Consider the following 18301-nt stretch of genomic DNA (forward strand, 5'->3'; position numbering starts at 1 on the left):
TTAAAAGTGAGATGTGGAGGAATTTGTTCTCTCAGAGGGTTGGAAATCTGTGGAATTATCTGCCCCAGAGAGCTGTAGAAGCTGGATCATTGAATAAATTTAAGTTGGAGATAGATATATTTTTGAATGAGGAGGGAGTGAAGGATTATGGGGAGCAGGCAGGGAAGCGGAGCTGAGCCGAAGATCAGGTCAGCCATGATCTTATTGAATGGCAGAGCAGGCTCTAAGGGCCAAATGGCCTACTCCTGCTCCTAATTCTTATGTTCTTATGTTCTTAAATGCACTCCTGAACCAGTTAGTTCATGTAATAGAGCTCCACTTAGTGGACTACTGATGTAATGCAATTACTGATGTATTCACAATAAAAGGTAACGTGGTAAAGTCACATGATGACAGTTTCTGTTAAGGAGCCTTCTTGGGTGTTTAAGTAGTTGTGTAAAAATATCACAGATGGTGATGAGGATAGGATATTTAGATTCCCTTGCTGAAATTTTTTTTGGTGGATAATCCTGCGAACCGACAGACAGCCTTTGAGAGGTTCTTCATTTTGCAGAACAGCTAAAAATATAAGGTAAATTTCAAGCACACTTGGCTGAAATGTCGACATTGCCACAATCCAGATGGCTGTGCCTATGGAAAAAATAGGACGCTTGGGTGAGTTCCAGCACAACCGAGAGACTTTCAGAGCGTATCTGGAGCGGCTAGAAATGTTTTTCACCGCTAATAGTATCGTCTAAGTCCTCGATAATGAAAACCATAACCGGGTGGTTTTAGAAAGGAAACGGGATATTTTCTTGACTGAAGCAGGCCCCAAGGTGCATGAAACCCTGAAAAATGTGCTTGTTCCCATAAGTAAAGGACACACCACTGATGGAGATTCTCAGCACTACATTCCTGAGCCGCTGGAAATTGCTGAAAGTCATCGTTTTGGAACACAAGTTCAATTGAATGACAAAGGTATTAGTGAGTACATTGTACCTTTATCTATAAGGTAGATCAAACTAATGATGCTCACAGTAATGCTAATGTTATGTCCCAGTTGCCATCCCCATCACAAGTTACAATGAATAGTGAAGAACTGCCAGTCACAGCTGAAGAGATTGGTAGAGCGACCAAACATAACCCAGTTATGTCAAAGGTGTATGATTACATAGCAAATGGATGGCAAAACCAGGTATCAGAGAAAGATATTCATCCATACTTCATTGATAGGAATGAATTGTCAGTGAATAAAGATTGTATCATGAGCGGTACAAGATTAGTTATCCCAAATAAGTTCAGGTCCAAATTGTTAGGAGATCTTCATGACCAGCACATGGGAATGTGCTTGACCAAGAGTTTTGCACGCAGTTATTTATGGTGGTCAGGTTTAGATAAAGATATAGGGTACATCGTCAGACAGTGTACAGCATATCATTTGGTAAGTAAGAAACCACCATCAGTACCATTACAGCCATGGAAATGGCCTCCCAGGGTGTGGCAAATGTTACATGTAGATTTTGCTGAGCTAGAAGGACAGCAATTGTTCATTGTGATTGATAGTCATTTGAAATGGGTAGAGGTGTTTCCATAACTTAAAGTGGAGAACCTTCGCGATTTTAAAACTTCGGCCCACTGGGCCACCAGGGAGGGTTTCAGCCGGGCCTGCCAAACCTGGGGTATAATTGTCGAGCCGACATGGCAGTTGGCCGACAAAAAAAAACATGCCGGCCACGGCAGTGCATCCTCCCCTTCAAGGGAAGCCACACCGCTGTTGCAGAAGGCCACAGCCTCACTGGACCACCTGGAAAAAAACAGGTTTTGGCACCGTTGGACGGGCCAAAGATTTTCAGAGGGGAATGTTGCCATCGGGAGGGGGGGGCGGGTGGTGCGGATGAATAGATCGCGCTGCGCATGGTGATGACACACTTCAGATGGTTTGGCAGCAGCGGAGCATTAGGGGGGATATTGGGGCACCGCTGGGAGACCTCAGAAGGGCAATTGGGCTATCAGCGGCCATTCCATGAAAAGTCAGCAGCTACTTCACTCCGCAGCATGGCCACCAATTTGTGGTGGTAAGAGCCCTTAAATAGAGGGCAATTTTGGCACCTTGACAATTTTCGAAGATTGTTTTCTTTATATTGCCTTACAGAAGAAATTGTATCTGATAATGGGCCTCAATTTTGTTCAGAAAAATTTACATAGTTCATGAGCAGAAACGGCATGAAATATACAAAGTTCCACCATACCACCCTGTTTCAAATAGAGCGCACAGTACAAATTGTAAAACGTGCCCTCATCAAGCAAATGTTGGATCCAAATCCAAAGAAACAGCAGCTTTGGTTGGATCACAAACCAGCAAATGTTCTAATTACTTATCGTAATACTCCTCAGTAGAATGACAACATTTCTCAAATGACAACAATGAACCAGGTTCTCGTTGTTAAAGCCAAATTTGGCACAGTCAGTAGAAGGAAAAAATCAAGACAGAGAATCATGATAGAGGTAGAGTAAGAGATTGAAGTGTGAAATTGAATCAGAAGGTTAGAGTGAAGAACTATCAATATAAATGGTTAAAGTGGTTACCAGGAAGAGTAGTGAAGATGTGTGGCTCTCGCACATATTTAGTCAAGATGTTTGATCATGGACAGGTTAGGTTTGTTCACATTGATCATATTTTACCTACAGATGTGGAATGAGTTGAAAGTTAGAATGATTTGATTATTTCTGATGAGTCAGATAGTCTTGTTACAAGTAGAACACCTGTAGCAAATCTTACATCAGATGTACTAGAAATAAGTCCAAGAGAAAGTCAGAATTTAAGTCTGAGTCCGAGTCAGGCAGACAAACAGTCTGCAGTTGTCGTGCATCAAAATGTAGATCGAGGATTGCCCTTGGAGGAAAACTTTCCTCAGGCTCAGCGTAGAATGAGTCTAAATACTAAAACAAGATTGGAAAATTCATTTTGAGGGCAAAGGTATCCTCTTCAAAACAGAAAACCAGTGGTTAAGTTTGATTTGTAAATATGGCAAAATAAGTTCATATCTTTTGTTGTGTATCATGCAAGTTATGCATAATGATTATTTTGTTATGATTACTTCCTCAATAAGGAGGGAGAAGTGTAATACAGCTCCACCTAGTGGACTGCTGATGTAACGCAACTACTGATGTATTAGCAATAAAATGTCATGTGGAAAAGTCACATGATGACAGTTTCAGTTAAGGAGCCATCTTGTGCAGTGTGTGTTTAAGTAACTGTGTAAAGATATCAACGTTCGCACCTGTCTTCTTATTACTAACTCAGGTACAATAACAATCTCCAGGTTATAGGCCTCCAGGTTGAAGAACCCATGATGATGCACTCTTGCAATAAATTACAAGGGCAACTAAATCAGAGAATGTCTTTGTAGTGGGGGATTTTTTTTCCCCAGGCATTCAATGGTCCAATGGTGATTCATCTAGTATTGAGGACAAGATGGATATAATAAATGACTGCTTCCTTACATCATATGGTTAGGAGTGAACGATGTTAGTAGTGATCCTGATACCGCACCAGCCTTCCATGCGATGGAACACCTGCCAACTATGACTACTATATTATTAGATTTAACTGGATAAGCCAAATCAAAGGAGCTGAAAATCTAATGCTGTTTAGTACCAGATTTTACAAAGGCTAGATTTGCAAAGATGACAGATGGTTTGAGCCAAGTTAATTGAGCAGCTGTACATGGCAGAAACATTGCCAACATTGCAGAAAAATTGAATATTTTTCAAGCTAACCTAATGCAAAAGGAAGCCATGTATTTCCCTCAAGTTACCAGAAGGATAAAACATAGTCAAGTTGGCTGAGGGCTCATGTGCAAGGACAAATCAGACACATACAGAAGATGATGCTGAGTTATAAATAATAAAACACAGGGTTGATCCTAAAGTTGAAAATATCAAAATGGATACAGATATATCATCCTGGTTAGAATAAGGGGGTCTCATAACATATAAGAACATAAGAACATAAGAAATAGGAACAGGAGTAGGCCATACGGCCCCTCGAGTCTGCTCCGCCATTCAATAAGATCATGGTTGATCTGATCATGGACTCAGCTCACTTCCCTGCCCGCTCCGCATAACTCCTTATCCCTTTATCGTTTAAGAAACTGTCTATTTTTGTCTTAAATTTGTTCAATGTCCCAGCTTCCACAGCTCTCTGAGGCAGCAAATTCCACAGATTTACAATCCTCTGAAAGAAGAAATTTCTCCTCATCTCTGTTTTGAATGGATGGCCCCTTATTCTAAGATCATGCCCTCTAGTTCTAGTCTCCCCCATCAATGGCAGCATCCTCTCTGCATCCACCTTGACAAGCCCCCTCATAATCTATATGTTTCGATAAGATCACCTCTCATTCTTCTGAATTCCAATGAGTAGAGGCCCAACCTACTCAACCTTTCCTCATAAGTCAACCTCCTCATCCCCGGAATCAACCTCGTGAACCTTGTCTTAATTGCCTCCAAAGCAAGTATATCCTTTCATAAATTAGGAAACCAAAACTGCACGCAGTATTCCAGGTGTGGCCTCACCAATACCTTGTATAGCTGTAGCAAGACTTCCCTGCTTTTATACTCCATCCCCTTTGCAATAAAGGCCAAGATACCATTGGCCTTCCTGATCACTTGCTTGTACCCACATACTAGAGGTATCAGAGAGCTGGCCCTGACTCCATTCACCTGAGGGTGCTCAAAGAAACAGGCGATGTGCTCTGCGAGCCATTTGCTCATATAGTTACCGCAATACGCTTAGAGAGCTGGGGCGTTTTACTGTAAAAAATGTATAGACTTCAAGGAGATTTTATTGAGGTATTTAAAATAATGAAAATATGAGATTTGGTATATGTCGATAGGCTATTTGAATTCGACAGGATAAGGATGACCAGGGAAATGAGTATAAGTTAGGTAAATATAGAATTAGGTTAAATGTTAAGTGGTATTTATTTTCACATGGAACAAATTGCCAACTCATGCAGTGAATACAGATTTGCTGCAAATATTCAAAAGAGATCTGGACAAGTTCTTAACTGTGGCTGACATTACACGCTATAAAAGGTAGGTGAGGCATTGGGGGATTTGTCTTTCAGTCACTCTGGTCTTCTGAAACTTGCTTGATCACCTTAGGGGGTTAGAGAGGAATCTCCCAGAGTATTTTCACTAATTTGGCGTAGGATGTGTTTCTCTGGGTTTTTTTTGCTTCTCCCGGGAGACCCCCTGGTTGGTTAGTGGAGGGTTGGAGAAATGGTTGAATAAGCTGCACATGACAATATGGGACAGGCTTTTGTATTGATATTGGTTCACACACTATGGCCGGAATTTTGCCAGTACTCAGAGGGCAGGTTCGGAGGCAGGTCCAATACCAAAATATAAAATACCACCATGTCAGTTTCCCAAGTGCCAGCTCAGTCTGCGCTTTACAGATCCGACAGCATGCGTCGAGGGAGCCAATTAACATAGTTAAGAGCTCGTTAAAAGGTATTTAAACAGCATTTTATCATTTCTCCAGCTTTTTGACTAGTTTCATGAAACTCGGGGATCACATCATGTAAGTTGGCCGGATTTACACTGACTCTCCATTGCTCTGAATAGGTGACAAGTGACATAAAAGCTACCATTCACAACTGTTTACTTTCCAAGGTTAGAAGCTGGAGCCTTCAGGATTTGGAATACACTCTTCAGCTTTTTGCAGGTTGGAAGTGTTTGAAGTAAACTCTCCATCTACTGTCACCTCCTTGAAGCAACTTCTCTCACCGTTGACAGATTGTTTCTGTCATCTCAACTTCAGCTGTCATCTATTCCAGCAGCATCAGTGCCCTTGAAAAACTTTCAACTTGGTCCTCAGAATTCCACCACAATCAGCCCCACCATCAGCATCACTAGGCACACCAGCATCATCAGGCATACCAGCATCACCAGGCACACCAGCATCACCAGGCATACCAGCATCACCAGGCATACCAGCATCACCAACAACAACACCAAGCTGCTTCGCAATCACCTGATGCTGCACAGGATACAGGGCATCAGCACCCGACCACATTGCTGCCCGGGAGGCCAGGGATGGCCTCACCATGGCCAAATTTACTTCACTTGATGCTATACACCCGGGCTGCCACATAATGCGGCAGGTTGGCATCACCCCACACCAGCACTATAAAGCATCCCTACAATGTCCAAGACATTCCTTTCACACGCATCACCATTGCGTGGGATACCGTTACATTCTACCATTCACTGCAACTCACTAAGCCACTTCCAAAGATGCACACAAATCTGTCCAAGATGGCTAAGTATTCAAAATAAAGATTTCAATGTTTGGCAAAACATCAACAGAAACTCTACATGAACTTTGGCGAAAACACCCAAGTGCCTACCCTTGCACTAGGTGAGGGGTGGCTAATGAAATGGGGATGTGATGATGTAGATAGAGAGAGAGAGAGGGATGGGTGGAGTGCAAGGTGTGAATAAGGATGTGTAGGAGTAGGGTAGGGAAGGCAGAGTGATGGGGGATGTGATAAGTGACACAGTAGGATGAGGTTGGGTGTGGATTTGCAGTCACATTTTGTGATCTACTGAGATCATTGAAATGTTTGCGCCACTGCAGTCAGGTCCTTCTGATGACATCCCTGCTTGTGCCCTCCTGTACAATGTGCAACTAGGCTGCGATGGTCTCCTAGGGAGATCTCTTTGGTCCACTGGAAGGGAAGAGAACCAACCTGATGAATAAGCATATGGAGGGAGTCATGGGAGAGCCTGGGTGCAGTCAGTCAGTGTTTGCAGCACCTCATGAATGTGGATATGGCCCCTTTAAGTAAACTGGCTGACGACGCGTTATCAAATGATATCATCAGACCTGCTTCCTTTTAATTGGCCAGGAATCTCGCAGGGCAGGCTTAACAAGCCCCATCAACGTAAAATTCTTTTCACAGAGCGGGATGGAGCCAGGAGCAGGATCGTATCCCGCCACCAACTCAGTCGCACTTGACCCGCCGAGGTAGGCAAAATCGTGGTCTATCTGTGGAGCACAGCTGCAGTTTCTTAAAATTAACCTGATGGGTGAAAAATGGGTGGTTGTGGATTGGCCTCATATTATGCACTCTGCCCTATTTTCCTATTTGGATTCAATTGAATGGAAAATTGTGCAGGCTACATAAATGTTTTAGTTGATCTTTTAACTGCTATCTTCTATTTATGCTTCCCTTGTTCTGGACTCACCCACATGAGGAAACAATTTTTCCACGTCCCTCTTGTCAAATGCCTTCATAATCTTAAAAAACTTGTTCAGGTCCTGCATTGGTCTCCTGGTGAGATCTCTTCCGCCCATAGTATTCCCTTTTCCAGAGAACAAAGTCCCAATTCACTCAATCTTTGCATTCTCTCAATTCTGGTAACATTGAGGTTAATCAAAATGAAAATCGGGAGAGATGTGTAATTGCTGCTGGATCCGATATCGTCAGTCCCACACCCAGCATGATAGGAGATCAATTACTATATATATAAATCTCTAGTGATAGTAGAGCCTAATTGCTTCATTTTAAAAAAGCTACTTTACATTATAGTAACTTCAACTAGGATTATGCTCTGCATTATTTTGATTGTGTGGTGTTCATTACGAAAGTACGCTGTGGGATATTAGTGCGTGAATACCTGTTAGTCCTCTCTCCTGCTGTTTTAGCTGCAACCTCATCCATGAGTAAACTGCTTTGTTAAGTTAGTGTAGCGTAGAGAGTTTAGAAAATGTTGTTTAGCGTTTATATGTTATTATACCAGAATATAATTGCAGTGCCCATGCATGCGCCCTAATTGGGGCAGATTTTCCCATCACTGTGCTTGGGCACAACAGATTGCCTGGGTGCAGCACATAGAAGAGAATCAGGTGGGAAGAATTGTACATATGCACTGTGAAGGTATGAGGCGTGAATTGGCTGGGATGGATTGGCGAATGATACTTAAGGGGTTGACTGTGGATGGGCAATGGCAGACATTTAGAGACCGCATGGATGAACTACAACAATTGTACATTCCTGTCTGGCATAAAAATAAAAAAGGGAAGGTGGCTCAACCGTGGCTATCAAGGGAAATCAGGGATAGTATTAAAGCCAAGGAAGTGGCATACAAATTGGCCAGAAATAGCAGCGAACCTGGGGACTGGGAGAAATTTAGAACTCAGCAGAGGAGGACAAAGGGTTTGATTAGGGCAGGGAAAATGGAGTATGAGAAGAAGCTTGCAGGGAACATTAAGACGGATTGCAAAACTTTCTATAGATATGTAAAGAGAAAAAGGTTAGTAAAGACAAACGTAGGTCCCCTGCAGTCAGAATCAGGGGAAGTCATAACGGGGAACAAAGAAATGGCGGACCAATTGAACAAGTACTTTGGTTCGGTATTCACGAAGGAGGACACGAACAACCTTCCGGTTATAAAAGGGGTCATGGGGTCTAGTAAGGAGGAGGAACTGAGGAAAATCCTTATTAGCCGGGAAATTGTGTTGGGGAAATTGATGGGATTGAAGGCCGATAAATCCCCAGGGCCTGATGGACTGCATCCCAGAGTACTTAAGGAGGTGGCCTTGGAAATAGTGGATGCGTTGACAGTCATTTTCCAACATTCCATTGACTCTGGATCAGTTCCTATGGAGTGGAGGGTAACCAATGTAACCCCACTTTTTAAAAAAGGAGGGAGAGAGAAAACAGGGAATTATAGACCGGTCAGCCTGACATCGGTAGTGGGTAAAACGATGGAATCAATTATTAAGGATGTCATAGCAGTGCATTTGGAAAGAGGTGACATGATAGGTCCAAGTCAGCATGGATTTGTGAAAGGGAAATCATGCTTGACAAATCTTCTGGAATTTTTTGAGGATGTTTCTAGTAGAGTGGATAAGGGAGAACCAGTTGATGTGTTATATTTGGACTTTCAGAAGGCGTTCGACAAGGTCCCACACAAGAGATTGATGTGCAAAGTTAGAGCACATGGGATTGGGGGTAGTGTACTGACATGGATTGAGAACTGGTTGTCAGACAGGAAGCAAAGAGTAGGAGTAAATGGGTACTTTTCAGAATGGCAGGCAGTGACTAGTGGGGTACCGCAAGGTTCTGTGCTGGGGCCCCAGCTGTTTACACTGTACATTAATGATTTAGATGAGGGGATTAAATGTTGTATCTCCAAATTTGCGGATGACACTAAGTTGCGTGGCAGTGTGAGCTGCGAGGAGGATGCTGTGAGGCTGCAGAGCGACTTGGATAGGTTAGGTGAGTGGGCAAATGCATGGCAGATGAAGTATAATGTGGATAAATGTGAGGTTATCCACTTTGGTGGTAAAAACAGAGAGACAGACTATTATCTGAATGGTGACAGATTAGGAAAAGGGGAGGTGCAAAGAGACCTGGGTGTCATGGTACATCAGTCATTGAAGGTTGGCATGCAGGTGCAGCAGGCGGTTAAGAAAGCAAATGGCATGTTGGCCTTCATAGCAAGGGGATTTGAGTACAGGGGCAGGGAGGTGTTGCTACAGTTGTACAGGGCATTGGTGAGGCCACACCTGGAGTATTGTGTACAGTTTTGGTCTCCTAACCTGAGGAAGGACATTCTTGCTATTGAGGGAGTGCAGCGAAGGTTCACCAGACTGATTCCCGGGATGGTGGGACTGACCTATCAAGAAAGACTGGATCAACTGGGCTTGTATTCACTGGAGTTCAGAAGAATGAGAGGGGACCTCATAGAAACATTTAAAATTCTGACGGGGTTAGACAGGTTAGATGCAGGAAGAATGTTCCCAATGTTGGGGACGTCCAGAACCAGAGGTCACAGTCTAAGGATAAGGGGTAAGCCATTTAGGACCGAGATGCGGAGGAACTTCTTCACCCAGAGAGTGGTGAACCTGTGGAATTCTCTACCACAGAAAGTTGTTGAGGCCAATTCACTAAATATATTCAAAAAGGAGTTAGATGAGGTCCTTACTACTAGGGGGATCAAGGGGTATGGCGAGAAAGCAGGAATGGGGTACTGAAGTTGAATGTTCAGCCATGAACTCATTGAATGGCGGTGCAGGCTAGAAGGGCCGAATGGCCTACTCCTGCACCTATTTTCTATGTTTCTATGTTTCTATGTTTCTATGACTCATGTGATTTTATATCTGTTTAAATTAAGGGTGCGCAATTCCCTGTGCAATGTCTTGCTCTGTGCTTTGTCTGTACAATCCAAGTACCCAGGCTCACTAAGAGGAAAATCTGACCCATTCACGGATAGCTGGTATTATCAACCTGACGCAGGTTAATTACAGCTTTCATTTCGTAAATGTATCTACAAACTTATTGAGAGTTTATTTTTTCCAGTAGCACACTGATTCACACAAAATTCTTTCCTGCACAATTTCAGGGTCATTTGTGAATCTTTATTTTAAACACCAAAACATCTTGAAACATGCCTGCAAATAGAGATCGATAAATATTTATGTCTTATGCTTGTTCCTGAGGAGGAAATAGCTAACGAATTACTCAGGCACCAGATGTAAGCTGGTTATTTGATACGATCGAGGAGAAATGCTGTGCTATTCAGAATTGCTTTGTTCTTTTGAAACAGATATGAATGATCTCGAGACTATTTATAAGTTCAAATTTACCATAAAGTGGATGCCTTGGAGGCTTGGAGACAGATAGCAGGGGTTCTTAGCCCGTCTAATAGCTTCCATGGGCGAGGGAGTCTGCACAGTGAAACTTGATGTAGAGAATCAGAAGATATATTGGGCCCTGAAATTCCATGGGGGGACCGCTGGTCTCCTGCCAGGGTTACAGCAGGAGCCCAGTAGGACCTCTGAGAAATTTCAGGGTCATGGTATGATGCATATGGACACTTGGAAAATAGAACTACCAGTTCTCTCCTAATGGAGTTAGAAAATATTGGCATGACGAAAGCAGTTGCCACCTCAGAAATAAGGAGAATATAGCCATCACAAAACTTAGATAATGAATCCATAATCAGTAGACATTAAAAATATTATTTAACCTTTGAATAACTTGCATTTATATTTAACATTATTTAACATAGGAAAATGTCCCAAAGCAGTATGAAATCCTTACAATTATATAAGTTATAAAGAAAGATAAACAGATTTTCCTACATATAAAACAATGACATGCTCACGGGATGCAAGAGCATTGATATAAGTTTTAAGGTAAAAAGTGAAAAAAAACATTGTCAATCTAGGTACTAGCCCCAATTTTAACTCATGTCGGGAATCAAGCCGATAGCAAACCGTCCTGACTTTGGCAGCCAAAGTCCTGGGAGATTTGTCTCATATGTATGCCTCCACTCAGTTTTCCACACAAAACCAGCAGCAAACGGCACCTGGCTGGCAGGGCAGGAGTGCAATGCAGCAGGAGGCCACTGCCAAGGGATGCCAGGGGCAATGGTGACCTAAACTTTCTTTGTGTGCCTCAAAGCAGCACTCCTGTGGCTCATAGCCCTATGAGAGAAGTAAAAAGACATAGGGCTAGATTTTCCACTTTTTTTGCATGCTTAACACCCACTTAACGTCCATTTTACCGCTGAAATGACAAATAACGCCCAGATATCGCCCATTTAGCCACAAAATGGAAACTGACAGGCATTTTTCGGACACTTATCACCGAGCGTTACTTTCCCCATGTGCGTAATGCTGGGAAAAATAACACCGCCCGCCCACTTTTTTCGGGTGGAATCATCAGAATGGGGCAAATCAACGCTCATAATAGCGGCCAGCATTAGTTTCCGCACGGAATTAACGCCGAGATTCAATAACACCGACCGCCCATTTTATTTTTGTCGTAAAGATCACATTTGCCAAAACTAACTCCCAAGAGATCGCCCAGCGTCACTTTTACTACCTTGCACACATATTGCCCACAATATCGCTCGCCCAAAAAGCCGCCCCGAAAAAGTAAACTAACTGGAACTAATCACAGCGTCATGGACGCCATGTTCTACATCACATGTCGCATCATTTAAAAGGCTGCTCTGCTTCAACCTCGGGGGAGTTCGGATGTACTCTGGAGGTCTTTGGAGGTGATGTGAACATCTGTACAAACATCTTTATCATACTTTGAACAATTAGAGAATTTAATAGGTGTCTTCGTCGGGACATTCATTGTTTGTGACCAATTGGTGGAAAACAGAGAGCTACTGCAATGGGGCCTGTCCTTCCTCACTCTCTCTTGATGACCAATTACTGGCTGCAGACTTGAGATGGTCGAAGGAACGCTCCACAGTATTATGTGCCCAAAGTAAGAAATGCCAGACTGATGAGGAGGACCAGATGTTACACCCCCCGCAAGTACAGGGAGAAGCAGTCTTATGTCGATTTGCCCGACACCACCTGCCTTTGGAGACTGCGCTTCCATAAAGAGATTATCACTGAGGTATGCCAGCTCATAAGGAGAGATCTGCAGCCTGCCAGCACCATCAGTATTGCAGTGTCCGTCGAGGTCAAAGTCACCGCGGCACTGTTGTTCTATGCATCGGGTCCTTTAAAGGCCTCAGGTGACAACGTTTGCAGTCCGTCTCAGCATGCCGCACATTGCTGCATTAGACAGGTTACTGAAGCCCTATACGCATGCAGGATGGACTTGATCAGCTTCCCTGTGAAAAGGGAGACTCAGACTGAGAGGGCTTTAGGATTCTCCCGAATTGCTAACTTCCCCAAGGTGCAGGGAGCAATAGACTGTATGCACATCACGATGCGAGCATCTTTTTCAGGAACCGCAAGGGATTCAACTCCCTGAATGTGCAACTTGCTGTCGACCACCAGCAAATTTTAATGTCAACGAATACTAAATTTCCGGCAGCATCCATGATGCTCACATCCTGTGTGAGAGCGCTGTATCTGACTTGTTTAACAATCAGCCACAAGATCAATGGTGGATGCTTGGTGACAAAGGATATGGCCTCGCCACCTGGCTGATGATCCCGCTGCGTGGCACCCACACCGAAGCCGAGAGGCGATACGAGAGCCACAGAGCCATTCGCAATATCATGCAGAAAACCATTGGAGTGCTTAAGCAGCACTTTAGATGCCTGGACCACTCTGGAGGCAAGCTCCAATACCACCCTGAGCAGGTAGCTCAATTCGTGGTGGCGTGCTCCATGCTGTACAACTTGGCTATCAGGAGAGGACAAGAATTGCCTGAAGAGTCTGATAGTCCACCTCAACAGAGAGAGGAAGAGGAGAACGAGGAGGTGGATGCTGACATCGGCCTCGACAATCAGGCTGATGTTGAAGCCATGTCCCCGCCCCCCTGTAGATCACATGAAAGGGCCCATGGTGGCATGATAACTGCAAGACTCTTACGTCAGGAACTCATCAATGAGCGCTTTGCTTGAAAGAATGTTGGTGGTATTTACAAAGCTGACACACTGCTGGGTGTGCAGGTCATACATCAATGGTAGGCATCACCGTTGTGACAGTTAAAGTTTAAGTTGATTGAAGTTAAGTGTAATTATACCTGACATGTATTTCATCATCTTGCAATGACTATAAGTATGTAACTGTAACTCATGCATACTGTACCTGTACCCTTGTAATGCACACCCTGACCACAGGGAGTGAGCTCCTCACCTGGGCTTTCAGGTATAAAAGGGGAGGTCCCACTCAGGATCAACACTCTTCAGTCCTGGAAATAAAGTGAAGGTCACAGAGTGACCGTGTCTGATATATCCATGTCTCATGTGAGTTTGTAACAAGGTGCAGAGACTACATCTGGCAACGAGAATCAGGAATCACCGAACCACGAGGATGGCCACCGATGGCACAGAGGAACGCTACTGTGTGGGTGAGAACTGGGACGACTTTGTGGAAAGACTCCAGCAGAGCTTTGTCACAAAGGACTGGCTGGAAGAGGCAGCGGCTGACAAGTGAAGGGCTCATCTACTGACCAGCTGTGGTCCACAGACGTATGCGCTGATGAAAGACCTGCTCGCACCCCAAAAGCCAGCGAACAAGTCCTTCGAAGAGCTCAGCCAGCTGATCAGTGAGCATCTCAAGCCGGCAAGTAGCTTACACATGGCCCGGCACTGGTTCTACTCTCACCGGCGTCGGGAGAGTCAAAACATCTCGGACTTCATGGCGGAACTGCAGCGTTTGGCCAGTTTCTGTAAGTTCTCCGTTGCCTGCAGGGGGGAGATGTTAAGGGACTTTTTCATCAAGGACATTAATCATGCCAGCATTTTCAGGAAGCTCATAAAGACTAAGGATTTGACTTTAGAAGGGGCAGCGTTGATAGCTCAAACCTTCATGGCAGGCGAAGAGGAGACCAAGCTAATTTAGGCACACAGCCCTGGTTTCAATGTTGCGATGAGCCAGGGAGTTAATGTTGTAAAAAGGACACAGAACCCCACACGCAGGTAAGGGCAATTCGACACTGTCCAGGCAGGCAGGCAAGGGCAATTCGACACCGTCGAGGCAGCAACTAGCTCCAGAGTGGGCCTGCAACAGGGACAATGGAAAAGAGATCGGCAATTCACGCCATCACGAGGAACAATGCATCCTGTGATGGGACAATTAACACCCTCAATCAGAGTGCTTAGAAACAGTTAAACGAGCCATCAGAGAGGAGTGCCTGGGAATAGCCCTTTTGTTAACAGCAATCTCAGCTCATGCTGGAGATGTGGGGACAGACACACTGCAAAAATCTGCAAGTTCCAACTTTACACCTGTAGGATTTGTAATGTCAAGGGACACCTGGCCAAGACGTGCAAAAAGGCAGTAGCGAGGCTAGTCTGCGAGACAGACGAAACAGACGAAGGGTCTCAAATGCACGATGAGGCCTGGGGAACAACCATGGATGCCGAAGTTCAGAGAGTTCATGTGGCAGACGTCCACAGCTCATACACCAAAACGCCACCCATGATGATGAAAGCCTTACTGAATGGCTAGCCAGTCCCTCATGAGCGCCCAACAATTTGAGAGACTATGGCCACACAGAGCTAGCAGGCACAAATTGGAATGCATTGAGACGCAGCTACATGCGTACACCAAAGAGATCATTCCAGTGCTGGGCAATGCAAACTTGGTGGTAACGCATAATGGATCACAGAACCGGCTGCCACTCTAGATTGTTCCGGGAAATGGCCCCGCGCTCTTGGGGAGGAGTTGGCTAGCTGTGATGAATTGGAAATGGGGGGATGTGCACGCCATTTTGTCTGTGGAGCGAAGTTCATGCTCGCAGGTATAGCAAAAATTCGAGTCATACTTTCAACCCGGTGTCGGAATGTTCAAGGGCACCTAAATAGTGGTACACGTCACTCCCGACGCCAGGCCAGTGCACCACAAAGCCAGAGCGGTGCCGTACGTGATGCGTGAAAAAATTGAAAGTGAATTGGACAGGCAGTTCAGAGAGGGCTTAATTTCGCCCATTGAATTCAGCGACTGGGCAAGTCCCATTGTTCCCGTCCTCAAAGCAGATGGCTTGGTTAGGATTTATGGCGACTACAAAGCCACCATCAACCGAGTGTCGCTGCAAGACCAATACCCGCTCCCGAGAGCAGAGGACCTTTTTGCCACGCTGGCAGGTGGTAAGCTGTTCACGAAGCTGGACCTCACTTCGGCCTACATGACTCAGGAATTGGCTGAAGAATCCAAGTTTCTGACCACCTTCACGACACACAAAGGATTATTTGTTTACAATTGGTGCCTGTTTGGCATTCGTTCAGCAGCGGCTATCTTTCAGTGAAACATGGAAAGCTTGCTCAGGTTCATCCCTAGAACGATTGTGTTCCAAGACGCCATCCTTATAACGGGTTGAGACAATGAGAAACGCCTCTGCAACCTGGAGGAGGTGCTACGCCGATTGGAACGGGTAGGCCTGCGGCTGAAAAAGGCCAAGTGCGTGTTTTTGGCCCCAGAGGTCGAGTTCCTGGACAGGAGGGTTGCCGCAGACGGGATCTGTCCCACTGAATCAAAAACTGAGGCGATTCGCCGGGCGCCCAGGCCCGGCAACACGTCGGAGTTGCGATCATTCCTGGGTCTCTTGAACTATTTTAGGAACTTTATGCCGAACTTAAGCACATTGTTGGAGCCATTACACATGCTCCTCCGTAAAGGTTGTGAATGGTCTTGGGGGGATTGTCAACAACGGGCTTTCAATAAGGTGAGGAACCTGCTGTGTTCCAACAAACTGTTGACTTTGTATGACCCCTGTAAAAAACTGGTTTTAATATGTGATGCGTCATCCTACGGGGTTGGGTGTGTCTTGCAGCAGGGTAACGGTGGCTTACACCTCCAGGTCGCTCTCCCAGGCAGAGCGTGGATACGGCATGGTCGAGAAGGAGGGACTCGCATTTGTGTACAGTGGTAAAAAGATGCACCAGTATCTTTTCGGTAGACGGCTGTCAACGCTAATGCGTTAGCTCGCATACAGCGATGGGCTCTCACGCTGGCTGCGTATGACTACACCATATGGCACCGGCCAGGCACCGTAAATTGCGCTGACACGCTCAGCAGGCTCCCACTGGCCACCACCAAGGGAGCAGAATGCCGAGATGGTCATCGCCATTGAGGCTTTTGACTCTGCGGGCTCCCCCATCACAGCCCGCCAGATCAAACTCTGGACCAACAGGGACCCCCTCCTATCCATGATAAAGAAATGTGTCCTGACTGGGGACTGGGCGCCCGCACACAGGGCGTGCCACGAGGAAGTCAGGCCATTTCAGAGACGGAAGGATGAACTCTCCGTCCAAGCTGACTGCCTGTTATGGGGCAGCCGGGTAGTCATGCCCCAGAAAGGAAGGGAAGTATTCATCAGGGAACTCCAAGCGAGCACCCTGGCATCGTGTTAATGAAGGCCATTGCCCGGTCACATGTATGGTGGCCAGGGATTGACTCAGACCTGGAACGCTGGGTTCGCAGGTGCACGACGTGTGCCCAGCTGGGCAATGCCCCCAGGAAGGCCCCACTCAGCCCGTGGCCCTGGCCGACCAGGCCATGGTCACATATTCACGTAGGCTATGCAGGCCCGTTCATGGAAAAAATGTTCCTGATGGTTGTCGATGCATACTCGAAGTGGATCGAGTGCATCATATTGACTCGTGCACGACATCCATCGCAGTGGAGAGTCTGCGTACGGTTTTCGTGACCCATGGCTTGCCGGACATCCTGGTCAGTGATAATGGCCCGTGTTTTACCAGCCATGAATTCCAGGAGTTTATGTCGGGCAATGGGATCAAACATGTCCAGACAGCGCCGTTCAAGCCGGCCTCCAATGGCCAGGCGGTACGGACGGTCCAAGTCATAAAGCAGGGCATGCTATGCATCCAAGGACCCTCCCTTCAGTACCGCCTATCGCGTCTCCTGCTGGCCTACAGGTCCCGGCTGCACTCGCTCACGGGAGTCCCGCCAGCAGAACTCCTCATGAAACGCACGCTCAAGACGCGGCTGTCCCTCGTTCACCCAGCCCTGGCAGAAATTGTTGAGAGCAAGCGCCAGTTCCAAACCGAGCTCCATGATCGAGGCTCAAGGGGGAGGTGTATAAAAATAGATGACCCGGTATTTGTTCTTAACCATGCTTTGGGACCCAAATGGCTTGAGGGCACCATAATTGGCAAAGAAGGAAACAGGATCATGGTGATCAGACTAAACAATGGGCAGATATGCTGCAAACACTTGGACCAAGTAAAGACAAGGTTCAGTGCAGACACGGAGGAACCAGAATAAGAGCATGATGAGATAGCACCCACACCACTGCCAGCGCACGAGCAACAAAGACAGTCCTCAGCATGCACAGTCCCTGCGGCCAGCCTGGACAGGCCGGAATCACCTCAAGTGACAGAGACGCATGCTGAGGCTCAGCCAGCAGAGCCACAACTGCGGCGCTCCACGAGAGAGCGCTGACCACCTGACAGACTTAACCTCTGAAACTAAAAGACCTAAGGGGGGAGGTGATGTCATGTATTTCATCATCTTGCAATGACTATAAGTATGTAACTGTAACTCATGCATACTGTACCTGTACCCTTGTAATGCACATCCTGACCACAGGGAGTGAGCTCCTCACCTGGGCTTCCAGGTATCAAAGGGGAGGTTCCACCCAGGATCAGCACCCTTCAGTCCTGCAAATAAAGTGAAGGTCACAGAGCGACTGTGTCTGATATATCCATGCCTCGTGTGAGTTTATAACAAGGTGCAGAGACACTACAATACCCTTTGATGTTAATGAATCACCAGCAGGTAACGGCGCAGCTATCTGAGACAATGCGCAACAAGGTTTTGTTTAATACAAAACATTTAAACCGAACATTTGTTTGAAATCAT

This window comes from Pristiophorus japonicus, chromosome 2, assembly GCF_044704955.1.
Source record: "Pristiophorus japonicus isolate sPriJap1 chromosome 2, sPriJap1.hap1, whole genome shotgun sequence".
NCBI classification, from domain to species: domain Eukaryota; kingdom Metazoa; phylum Chordata; class Chondrichthyes; family Pristiophoridae; genus Pristiophorus; species Pristiophorus japonicus.